The sequence below is a fragment of the Lynx canadensis genome, chromosome F2 (genome assembly GCF_007474595.2).
Source record: "Lynx canadensis isolate LIC74 chromosome F2, mLynCan4.pri.v2, whole genome shotgun sequence".
NCBI lineage: Eukaryota > Metazoa > Chordata > Mammalia > Carnivora > Felidae > Lynx > Lynx canadensis.
In genome coordinates this window covers 52,874,823-52,888,653 of record NC_044320.2, presented here as the reverse complement: position 1 = coordinate 52,888,653, position 13,831 = coordinate 52,874,823, and positions in this window count along the sequence as shown.

Here is a 13,831-nt window from a genome sequence, read left to right as displayed (position 1 = left end):
TGAAAACCTTGAATGAGAAAGGGAAAGCAAAACAAGTAGGTCGCAGTTTAGTTGTCCAATCAATAGATCACAACTGGGAAGGTTTAACTGCAGTCAGGACTAATATCAGTACACTACAAGAACTTGTTGAATGATTTATTCTCTTCTTTGTTTACCCTCAAAATGAGAAGTATAGGCCTGAATTACCTCAAGAATAGCTCCTTAGAATTGTTTTGATTCTGTGGTTGCGCCGAATTGGAGCTGAAGCAGTTGACCATTAAAGCAGAATAGTGAAATTTCTTAAAAAATCAACATAAGAGGTAAACAAGGATGTGCCTCACTTCCAGATGGACTGGCATTCTGCAGGGCCTCATCGACGAAACTATTTTGCTGCTAATTTTGAAGTTGTGCTAATTGATAAATACAGCAGAATCTCCCACCTTAGGCTCACACTGATTAAATCAATGCCCTCAATTTATATTCTTCATCTCTGAAAATCATGTGTGTCCTATAAAGAAATGGAAGTGATGGATACAATATAAAACACTGGGGTGGCAATGATAGTACAGGCCTTTAAAAGAACTGTATTACATCAATTTGACGAATATTTATTGAGGACTCCATGGAACTACATATAAACACAGTCTGTGCCACCAGGACCTTAATCAGAGAAATAAGATCCAGTCATAAAAGGTACATAAAACTTAATTAATAATCACACAAAAGCTACTTTAAATCTGTTCAGTGCTACATGCTAAATGGCTGGTGTGGGTTATTCAGAGGTGAAGTAGCTCATTTTGTGCTGGTCTGGCCTGGTCTGGGAAGTTTTATGGGCATTTAGTTTACTTTTCAAAGGTAATTTTGTGTTAAGCAGTATTAGAACAGAAAAGATTATTATCTGTACATCCATGAGGCAGATAATAAATACCACGGCACTCAAAGAGGAAGACATGATTAAAGGCTAGGGTAGTCTGAAAATTCTTTATGGAAGACATAAGATATGGGTCGAGGATCTCCTAAAATCTATTGCAAACATAATACTTAATGATAAAGGGTTAGAAACTTTCCTCTAAAATGAGTAATGAGACAAAGTATAGTCATTATGACTGTTTCTATTTAACATTAGGCTAGGGATCCTTGTAAACATACTAAGATTAATATGAATTTGAAAGCAACATGCAAAACAGCCAGGATAGTAGACACAAACTTATAATAGACACTATTCTTTTTTAAAAAATTTTTTTAGGATTTATTTATTTTTGAGAGAGAGAGATAGACAGAGCGATGAGCAGGAGAGGGGCAGACAGAGAGGGAGACAAGGAATGTGGAGCAGCTCCGGGCTCTGAGCAGTCAGCATGGATTCCAACGCAGGGCTGGAACTCACTAACTGTGAGATCATGACCTGAGAAGAAGTCAGACGCTCAACCGACTGAGCCACCCAGGCGCCCCTAATAGACACTATTCTAAATAGCTCTCATGAGATACCATTTACATACCATGCAATTCAACCTTATTTAAAGTGTACAATTCAATGAATGTTTTATATTAATTTTTGTATATTCACAATTGTATAACCATCATCATAATCTAATGATGACAAACTCCATGTTTACCCATTTGAGGAACTGCCAGACTGTTTTCCATCAGTATTTCATTACTTTTTACTTTTTATTGCCAAATAATATTCTACTATATATATAAGCCAGATTTTATTATCTTTTATTAAGTAGATGGGTTGTTGCCACATTTTGGCTATTATGGATAATGCTGCTATAAATATTCATATACAAGTTCTTGTGTGGTGGTTATGTTTTTATTTTTCTTAGCTAGGAGGAATTGCTGGGTTATAGGTAATTCTGTGTTTAACCATTTGAGGAATTGCCAGACTGTTTTCTATACCCACCATCAGTATATGAAATTTCCAATTTCTCTGCAGCCTCATTGAAGACTTTTATCTATTTGATCATTGTCAATCTAGTAGGTATGAAGTGATGTCTGCTGGTTTTGACTTGTATTATCTCTGATGGCTAATAGTGATGGCACCTATTTTCATAAGCTTATCAGCTACTTGTATATGATCTATGGACAAATGTCTATTCAAATCCTTTGCCTATTTTTAATTGGTTTATTTATCTTCTTGTTGTTGGCTTATGAGAGTTCTTCATATATTCTGAATGCAAGTCCCTTATCCGATATATGATTTCAAAATATTTTCTCCAATTTTATGGATTGTATTTTCATCTTCTTGATGGTGTTCCTTGCAGAACAGAAGTTTTTAATTTTGATGAAATCCAATTTATCTTTTGCTTTTGTTGTGTTTTTGAGTCAGATCTTAAGAATCCATCACCTAGTCCAAAGTTATGAAGATTTACTTCTATATTTTCTTCTAAGAGTTTAAGTGCTTTAGCTCTCACATTTATTTTATGTTGAGTTAATTTTGTCTATGATCTGAGTAAGTTGTCCAAATTCTTTTCTTTTCTTTTTTTCTTTTTTTAGTATGTGGGTATCTAGTTGTTCCAGCACCATTTGGCCATTTTTTTAAAAGATAATTTTTCCCCATTGTATTGTGTTGGTATCTGTGTCACAAATCAGTTGATCATAAATGTGACCGTTTATTTCTGGACCTAAAAATGTTTCCACTGATCTGTATTTCTACCTTATGGAAATAGCACAGTGTCTTAATAACTCTGCTTTATAGTAAACTGTGAAATCTGGAAGTGTGAGTCCTCTAACTCTATTATTTTTTCTAGGTTATTTTGGCTATTCTGGGTCCCTTGAATTCCCCTATGAGCATTAAGATCTATTTGTCAATTTCTGCCAAAATCTCACTAACTGGCATTTTGTTAGCAATTCTGTGGAATCCAACGATCAAATTTGAGAGTGTTTCCATTTGACAATAGCAAATTTTCTGATCCTTAAACATGAAAGGATGGGGAGGATAGACGGAACTTGGCCATGAAGAGTGGGATGTCCATACTCACGTGTGTGAAAACTGCAAAGGGCATGATGGATCTGGGGTGGGGAGGAGAGTTGTTTAGGCGTCTACATTGGTACTCTAACCTGGACTCTGCAAATATTCAGGAAGTCCTGGTCTTTGTATTAACTCTTGTTTTTTATTTATACCTGGAGTAGAGAATGTTCCTTTATAACTCAGAGCCTGTTCACATGCTATTCTCTTTGTCTTGCATGGCTTCTTTTTATCCTCAATTTCTTAATTCCCTGGTCATCAACATTTCAGGCAACCTTTTAATCTTTTCTTTTCTTAACTTAATGTTGCTTCTTCAGAGACACTTTTCTTAACAGCACATGCTATGGTAGTTCCCTCAGTAAAGGCCTTGAAAACCCTAGTATGTTTTCCTTCATAGCACATACTCACAGTACTTAAACTTATATAGGGTATAATGCACCAGTGTACTAACTTCTAGACATAAGTTCCATGACAGTTGTTGGCATGATGTCTTTTTTATTTATAGCTGTTTTCTTATCTCCTGGTATAGTGCCTGGCACATAATAAACATTTAATGGATGAGTGAATAGGTGAACAAATAGACAAATGAATGAGTGGCAATATCTCCATGAAGTCAGAATTTGTCCCAATTTTTTTCCTAAATATTTGGAAGCCAACAATAATATGGTAGGCTATTTTAAGTTTTGTGCAATGCAGGGTGCTATTACTGAGTTTGGAATTTGAGGAACAGACCAATTACTGCTGTTTTTGAAGATGCAGTTCTGTGGTAGGTGGAATAATGGTTCCCAATGATGTCCATGCCCTAATCCTCAGTACCTGTGACTCTTCATTGCAGATGTGATTCATATTATTGACCTTGAGATAGGGAGATTATCCTAAGCTATCCAGGTGTGCACAATCTTATCACATGTGTCTTTAAAGTCAGAGAATTTTTCCTGGCTCTGTACGAGAGAAATGGCCATGTGAGAAGGATTTGATGCCCCATTGCTGGTTCAGACATGTGGTGGTTTATGTGCAAGGAATTAGGAAGAGGTCTCTGGGACCTAAGTGTGGCCCCAGCTGTTGACAACCAGGGCGCTAAGTCATCAGTCCTACAATCATATAGAAATGAATTCTGCCAACACTAGAATGAGCAGAAAATCAAATCTCTCCTGAGACTACAAAAAGGAAAGCAGCCATGTGAACACCTTGATTTTAGCCCTGTGAGATCTATATCAGTCTTTGTACCTAGAGAACTATAAGATAATAAATTCATGTTGTTTTAAGCCACTTAATCTGTGGTTACTGGAACACAGATAATGAATGCAAATTCCTGTCCAGTTCTGAGTTATATTGGGGTCTTCAAAATTGAAGTATTTTCTTTTAATCTGGGGATGAGGCTCTTTACTATCCTTAGATCTGGGAATACTCAGTCAATGTTTTTTTTCATCTTATTCATTTGTATGTTCAATCTTACTCATTTATATATATTTTTTGCAGTCTCAGATTGCTGTTAGGAGAGTTTGCAGAAATTTCTACCACATTCTTGAAAAATTCTTCTCATGACATACTGAAATAATTTTCAAGAAAGATTTAATTACAGATGCAGTGTAAAACATATATCCTGGTTATCAGTTGCTTTTCCTTTAGTTTTATGTATATTCTGTACATTTGAACAGTTAATTTGCATCTTTTAACGAAAGATACATGTTTTGTGGCAAAGCCACATAAATTAGAGAAGGATCTCAAATAATAATTATAAATTTGGTATGCACACAACTGAAATGTGTTGTCTTGAGAAAACATCTTAGAGCTGGAGAAGGTGATTTTAACCTCTTAACCCTAGACAGGAGGAAACTGATGCTAGAAAGTGTAAAATGTAAGTGACTTGTATGGGTTTATCTGGTTTGGTATGGTAGACCCAGAACTAGAATTCCACTATGTTTTATAGTCAGAATCCACTAAGTATTTCATTTTTTAACAGAGAGAGTAGAGGATATATACACACAGATATGTATGTATATATGTATATGTATATATAGTGTATATGTATGTATAATTAATATATATGTTATATTATATAATGTATAATTATGTATGTATATACATACATAAAATTTAGACTTAAACTGGATCCCATAAACTCTGTGGTTTAATGAAAGGGAAATATATTAAACTGTTGGGTTTCTGGGATTCAGTTTAAACCTAAATTATAATGTATAAGGTAAACTATAGTAGTATGTTTATTTGTGGTTCAGAGTTTATTTTCTTTAATCAGGGCATGTAATTTTGGCAAGCTGAGATTAATAAATGTTAATTGTTAGGGTAAGTAGTAGATAAAATGTGTAGCCATTATACTATTTTCTCACATTTGTGTATGTTTGAAAATTTCCATAGTTAAAAAAAAAAAGAACATGTGTAGTTCACAAGGTTAAACTGTCAGAAGCAAAGCAAATTTCATGGAGTTTGAAAATTTGAAATTATCAAAAGGATATTAAACTTTGTTTGATGTTATCATGTGATTTTCTTTGATATCCTTTTTAAAAATTTTTTGTGGGTGTGTGTTATGCATGTCACTTAGTCAAAGGCATAATGTCAAGAGATCTTTAACATAAACACAGTAAAATTCTGGGCATTTACATCAGGTGATGGAGAAGGAACATGGAATGAATTAAAATAAAGGAAAGCTAGGGTAAGAACGAATTCATTATGTAAGATACATGCAGCTCTAGATAATTGCAGATATACATAGGTACAGTTATTTAAATGTTCTCTATTTTAAATAATTTTGTCCTTGTGTTTCTTTAAAAAAATTATGAAAACCTTGAGGAAATTGACAAATTTTATTTTTGCATTAAAAAAAATCTTTAATAGCCCTCAAGAAGTACAAAAAATCGAGATCATTCCATGCATATTTTCAGACCACAACTCTATGAAACTTGAAATCAGTGACAAGAAAAAATTTGCAAAGACCACAAATACATGAAGGTTAAAGAACATCCTACTAAAGAATGAATGGGTTAACCAGGAAATTAAAGAAGAAATAAAACAAAAAAATACATGGAAGCAAATGAAAATGAAGCCACAGCAGTGCAAAATCTTTGGGAATCAGCAAAGCCAGTCCTAAGAGGGAAGTGTATTGCGATACAGACCTACTTCAAGAAGCAATAAAAGTCTCAAATACGCAACCTAACTTTACACCTATAGGAGCTAGAAAAGGATCCACAAATAAAGCCTAAAGCCATCAGAAGGAAAATAATGAAGATTAGGGCAGTACTAAATGATATAGAAACAAAGCAAACAAAAAACAATATTACAGTTTTTTTAGATTCTATATTGTTTATTTCTGCTCTGATCTTTATTATTTCTCTTTTTCTGTTGAGTTTGGGGTGTCTTTGCTGTTCTGCTTTCCTTTAGGTGTGCCATTAAATTTTGTATTTGGGATTTTTCTTGTTTCTTGAGATAGGCCTGGATTGCAATATATTTTCCTCTCAGGACTGCCTTCGCTGCATCCCAAAGTTTTTGGATTGTTGTGTTTTCATTTTCATTTGTTTCCATATATTTTTTAATTTCTTCTCTAATTGCTTGGTTGACCCATTCATTCTTTAGTAGGGTGTTCTTTAACCTCCATGCTTTTTGGAGGTTTTACAGACTTTTTCCTGTGGTTGATTTCAAGTTTCATAGCATTGTGGTCTGAAAGTAGGCATGGTATGATTTCAATTCTTGTATACTTATGAAGGGCTGTTTTGTGACCCAGTATGTGATCTATCTTGGAGAATGTTCCATGTCCACTTGAGAAGAAAGTATATTGTTACTTTGGGATGCAGAGTTCTAAATGTATCTAACAAGTCCATCTGATCCAATGTATCATTCAGGGCCCTTGTTTCTTTATTAATCCTGTGTCTAGATGATCTATCCATTGTTGTAAGTGGAGTATTAAAGTCCCCTGCAATTACCACATTCTTATCAATAAGGTTGCTTATGTTTGTGATTAATTGTTTTATATATTTGGGGGCTCCCGTATTCGGCGCATAGACATTTATAATTGTTAGCTCTTCCTGATGGATAGACCCTATAATTATTATATAATGTCCTTCTTCATCTCTTGTTACAGCCTTTAATTTAAAGTCTAGTTTGTCTGATATAAGTATGGCTACTCTAGCTTTCTTTTGAGTTCCAGTAGCATGCTAGATAGTTCTCCATCCCCTCACTTTCAATCTGAAGGTGTCCTCAGGTCTAAAATGAGTTTCTTGTAGACAGCAAATAGATGGGTCTTGTTTTTTTTGTTGTTGTTGTTTTTTTTTTTATCCATTCTGATACCCAATGTCTTTTGGTTGGAGCATGCATTTAGTCCATTTACATTCAGTGTTATTATTGAAAGATATGGGTTTAGAGTCGTTATGTCTGTAGGTTTCATGCTTGTAGTGATGTCTCTGGTACTTTGTGGTCCTTGAAACATTTCACTCACAGAATCCCCCTTAGTATTTCTTGTAGGGCTGGTTTAATGGTGATGAATTCCTTCAGTTTTTGTTTGTTTGGGGAAACCTTTATCTTTCCTTCTATTCTGAATGACAGACTTGCTGGATAAAGGATTCTCGGCTGCATATTTTTTCTGTTCGTCACATTGAAGATTTCCTGCCAATCCTTTCTGGCCTGCCAAGTTTCAGTAGATAGGTCTGCTACTATTCTTATGTGTCTACCTTTGTAAGTTAGAGTGTGTTTACCCCTAGGTGCTTTCAGAACTTTCTCTTTATCCTTGTATTTTGCCAGTTTCACTATGCTATGTTGTGCAGAAGATCGATTCAAGTTACATCTGAAGGGGGTTCTCTGTGCCTTTTGGATTTCAATGACTTTTTCCTTCCCCAGATCAGGGAAGTTCTCAGCTATGATTTGTTCAAGTACACCTTCAGCACCTTTCCCTCTCTTTTCTTCTTCTGGAATTCCTATGATATGGATATTGTTCCGTTCGACTGCATCACTTAGTTCTCTAATTCTCCCTTCATACTCCTGTATTTTTTTAATCTCTTTTTCTCAGCTTTCCTCTTTTTCCATAATTTTATCTTCTAATTCACCTATTCTCTCCCCTGCCTCTTCAATCCATGCTATGGCCACCTCCATTGTATTTTGCACCTCATTTGTAGCATTTTTTAGTTCCTCATGACTATTTCTTAGTTCCTTGATCTCTGTAGCAATAGATTCTCTGCTGTCCTCTATGCTTTTTTCAAGCCCAGAGATTAATTTTATGACTATTATTTTAAATTCATTTTCTGTTACATTGCTTAAATAGTTTTTGATCAATTTGTTAGCTGTCATTACTTCCTAGAGTTTCTTTTGAGGAGAATTCTTCCGTTTTGTCATTGTGGCTTGTCCCTGTGGTAGCTCCAAACTGCAGGGCACTTCCCCTGTGCTGTCCAGAGTAACTTGTGTTGGTGGGCGGGGCCGCAGTCAGACCCGATGTCAGCCCCCAGCCCGCTGCTGGGGCCACAGTCAGACTGGTGTGCACCTTATATTCCCCTCTGCCAGGGGCAGGACTCACTGTGGAATGGTGTGGCCCCTGTCTGGGCTACTTGCACACTGCCAGGCTTGTGGTGCTGCTTCGATGGGATCTGGCCAAGGGCGTCAAAAAACAATATTACAGATCAACAAAACTAAGAGCTGGTCCTCTGAAAGAATTAATAAAATTGATAAACCTCTAGCAGACATCAGAAAGAAGAGAGAAAGGACCCAAATCAATAAAATCACAAATGAAAGAGGAGAGATCACAACCAACATCACAGAAATACAAATAAAATTCATATAATATGAAAAATTGTATGCCAACAAACAGGCAATAAGGAGGAAATGGACAAATTGTTAGAAACATACAAACTACCAAAACTGTAACATGAAGAAACAGAAAATTTGAACAGGCCCATAATCAGCAAATAAATTAAATCCGTAATCTAAAATCTCCCAACAAACAAAAGTCCAAAGAAAGATGGCTTCCAAGGGGAATTCTGCCAGACATTTAAAGAAGAGTTAGTACCTATTCTTCTCAAACCATTCCAAAACAGAAATAGAAGGAAAACTTCCAAATGCATTCTCTGAGGCTAGCATTACCTTGATTCCAAAAATCAAAGACCCCACTGAAAAGGAGAATTACAGGCCAATATCCCAATGAACATGGATGCAAAAATTTTCAACAAGATACTAGCAAATCAAATCCAACAGTACATTAAAAGAATTATTCACCGTGGTCCTAGACTGCAGGGTTGGTTCAATATTTGCAAATCAATCAACATGATACACTACATTAATAAAAGAAAGGATGAGAAATATATGATCCTCTCAATAGATGCAGAAAAAATATTTGACAAAATACAGCATCCAGTCTTGATAAAAACCCTCAACAAAGTAGGGATAGATGGATATCTCAACATCAAAAAGGCCATATATGAAAGACCCACAGCTAATATCATCCTTAATGGGGAAAAAACTGAGAACTTTTCCTCTATGGTCAGGAACAAGACAAGGATGTCCACTTTCATCATTACTATTTAATATAGTACTGGAAATCTTAGCCTCAGCAATCAAACAACAAAAAGAAATAAAAGGCATCCATATCAGCAATGAAGAAGTCAAATACTTTCACTGTTTGCAGATGACATGATACTTTGTAGAAAACTCAAAAGACTTCACCAAAAAATTGCTAGAACTAATACATGAATTCAGCAAAGTCGCAGGATATAAAATCAATGTACAGAAATCTGTTTCTGTATTTCTATACACCAATAATAAAGCAAAAGAAAGAGGAATCAAGGACTCAATCCCATTTACAATTGCAACAAAAACCATGAGATGCCTAGGAATAAACCTTACCAAAGAGGTAAAAGATCTGTATTCTGAAAATATAGAAAACTTGTGAGGGAGTTTGAAGAGGACACAAAGAAATGGGAAAGCATTCCATGCTCATGGAATTGTTAAAATGTCTATATGACCCAAAGCAATCTACATATTTAATGTAATCCCTGTCAAACTACCACCAGTACTTTTCACAGAGCTATAACAAACAATCCTTAAAGTTTTATGGAACCACATAAGTAAGACTCCAGATTGCCAAAGCAATAGTGAAAAAGAAAAGAAAAGATGGAGGCATCACGATTCCAGACTTCAAGCTATACTACAAGCTATAGTCATCAAAGATAGTATGGTACTTGCATAAAAACAGACACATAGATCAATGGAACATAATAGAAAACCCGTAAATGGGTTGCCAACCAACCTTCAGTATAGCAACAAAGAATATCCAATGGAAAAAAGTCTCTTCAAAAAATGACGCTGGGAAAACTGGGCAGCAACATGCAGAAGAATGGAACTGGACCACCTCCTTACACCATACACACAAATAAATTCAGAGTGGATGAAAGACCTAAATGTGAGATAAAAAACCATCAAACTCCTAGAGGAGAACATAGGCAGCAACTCTTCATCTTGACCGGAGCCTCATCTTACTAGAAATGTCTCCAGAGGCAAGGGAAACAAAAGCAAACATGAACTATTGGGACTTCATCAAGATAAAATCTTCTGCACAGAAAAGGAATCAGTCAACAAAACTAAAAGGAAGCCTATGGAATGGGAGAAGATATTTGCAAATGACATATCTGGTAAAGGGTTAGTATCCAATATATATAAAGAACTTACAACATTGAACACCCAAAAAACAAATCATCTAGTTAAGAAATGGTCAGAAGACATGAGTAGACCTTTTTTTCTAAAGAAGACATTCAGATGGCTAACAGACACATAAAAAGATGCTCAACATCACTCATCAGGGAAATTTAAATCGAAACCACGATGAGATACCACTTCACATCTGTCAGAATGGCTAAGATAACACAAGAAACAACTGATTGGTGAGAATGCAGAGAAAAGGAAACTCTCTTACACTGTTGGTGAGAGTGCAAACTGATGCAACACTCTGGAAAATACTATGCAGGTTCCTCAAAAAGTTAAAAATAGAACTACCCTATAATCCAATCCAGCAATTGGCATTACTAGGTATTGACCCAAAGGATACAAAAATACAGATTTGAGAGGTTATGTGCACCCAGATGTTTATAGCAGCACTATCACCAATAGCCAAACTATGGAGAGAGCCAAATGTCCATCAACTGATGAATGGAGAAAGAAGGTGTGGTGTGTGTGTGTGTGGGGGGGGGGGGGGGGGTGTATACACACACACACACACACACACACACACACACACAATGGAATATTACTCAACCATCAAAAAAATGAAATGTTGCCTTTTGCAACAACATGGATGGACCTAGAGGGTATTTTTCCAAGCGAAATGAATCAGTCTGAGAAAGAGAAACACCATATGATTTCACTCATATGTGGAATTTAAGAAACAAAACAGGTTAACATATGGGAGGGGGGAAAAAGAAAAGAAAGGAGAATGGGAAACAAACCATGAGAGACTCTTAAAGATAGAGAACAAAACTGAGGGTTGATGGAAGGAGGTGGAAGGGAGATGAGCTAGATGGGTGATGAGTATTAGGAAGGCACTTGTTATGATGAGTGCTGGGTGTTTTATGTAAGTGATGAATCAGTGAATTATATTCCTGACAGTGCAATATTGCACTGTCTGTTAACTAACTAGAATTTAAATAAAAAATTTGAAAAGAAAAAAATCTTTAATATTTATTAAGATTATAAATTTAGGGGCACCTGAGTGGTTCAGTTGATTAAGCTCTGGAATCTTGATCTTAGCTTAGGTCTTGATCTCCAGGTCATGAGTTCATGCCCCATGTTGGGCTCCATGCTGGGTGTGGATTCTACTTAAAAAAAAAAGATTATAAATTTAAGGGTAGTTAAATTACACTTCTGCAAATTTAAGGGAAATTAATGGAATAATGGAAGAGTGCACTGCAGTTGCAATTTAATGGTATCATTATTAATGGTCTGTTTTTCTTCAACTAGATGTGTCTAGGGTAGTAGATCGTTGTGCAGATATGATTTTTGTATTTGCTAACAAGTGAATGAGGAGAGCCAACTAAAACTGGTCCTTTCTTTTGGTGATTCTTTAACATTGTGTTCTAGCTCATTGCACTATCAGAGTCAAGCAGAATTTTTCATCTCATCCCCCCAGCTGTCAACTTCTAGTCTTTTAAAATGAAACCCCAGTTAAAAAAGAAAGAAAGAAAGAAAGAAAGAAAGAAAGAAAGAAAGAAAGAAAGAAAGAAAGAGAAAGAAAGAAACCTCAGTGGTAATCCTATTTTAACTAGAACGAGAGACAAGCAGTTTCAGGTTGCAATTTTATTTTCCCCCACAATGAAAGAATGAGTCAGTAAAGTGCCTGTGTTTTGCCCCATATCCTTGACAAAAATTCTGGACTTTATATCTGCCACTAATGGGAATTACTGATTATCTCTCTTCCTAGCCATAATGTTCAGTACCATTTTTCTATATAGATTTGTCATGGGAGAGGTTTTGGCCTATACCTTTATTTCATGAGACATATTTTTAAAATCCAGTAACAATTATTAGAATCATGTCTTCTCATGAAAGGTTCTTTCACAATATAGTGGGTCTCAAAATAAGGTTCTTTTGATCTATGTCACAGAAGGTAGTTCTTAATGACCTTCTGATTTGGTCTTTCCTCAAAGTCCTGGAATTATAGCTGTGTTGTTTATTTCTACATGTATATAAGACAAGACCTTGACTTTCAATGACATTTTTTATTTTAGTCCAAGTTCTCTAACAATTTACTCTTTAAATGCAATGAAATGTAACCATATTTTCACATTATATTTCAAACTGCTACCAGATCATTTAAAATATATATGGAAGATTTTGTTGAAAGCTTCAGTATTTTATAATACTAACAATATTTCACTCTTTCAGAAAGAGGCTATCTAGGAATGTGTCTTTCATGTGCTTTCTTTCTGTAGGCTCTTGTCAAAAAAGATGATCTTCTGTGTCCCAAGTTATATGAGCACATTTACTCTTCAGTTCAAAACAGTAGCACCTCATTTTTCTCTACCTAAAATTCCTTACTGGCTCTTAATTTGGATATCCATTGACTATATCATTGACTAGGTCCTTTTTTGTTTTCCTTTATGTAGTAGGCCTTCAATTCTGACATCTTTGTTGCATTTTGTTTTAAATCTATCTTTGCTTTTTAATTCCAAAGTCTTTTTTGTCTTTGGTTAGTTTCCCTAGAGCAGGATTTAGAGCTACCTAGGACTAGTGTCTCCCTCCACATGAAGCTTCAGGACACAGACAAAAGCAGCAGTCAGAGGAAAGCATGCGGATTTGTTGGCCAAATATGTCCATCTTTGAATCTTATTTTTGCTCGAGAAGGTTGTTGAGAGGAGTAAATTTAGTAATATACACAAACATTCTGGCACAATATTAGTGTTCAAAAAATATTATTTCCTATCTATTTCTGGCCACCATTTCTTCTGAACCATTTTATTATATGTATTTTTGGTTTAAAATTTTTTTTATTTTACATTTATTTATTTTTGATAGAGACAGAGCACAAGTGGGGGAGAGGCGGAGAGAGAAGGAGCCACAGAATCCAAAGCAGGCTCTAGTCTCCGAGCTGTCAGCACAGAGCCCGATGCAGGGCTCGAACTCACAAACCACGAGATCATGACCTGAGCCAAAGTTGGATGCTTAACCAACTGAGCCACCCAGGTGCCCCTGTATTTTTGGTTTTAATTAGCAAGTAAAGTATTTAGCAGAATGTCTGTCATATACTATCATGTGACAAATACTAGTCATTATTAACATTATTACCCTTATATTTCCATCTCAATTTTTCCTTACTCCATTTCTCGTGAAGTTCTTTATACTTTAATAGCAAATATATTTATTGTTCACCTCTAAATATATGCTGAGAAAATTCTTGTCTAG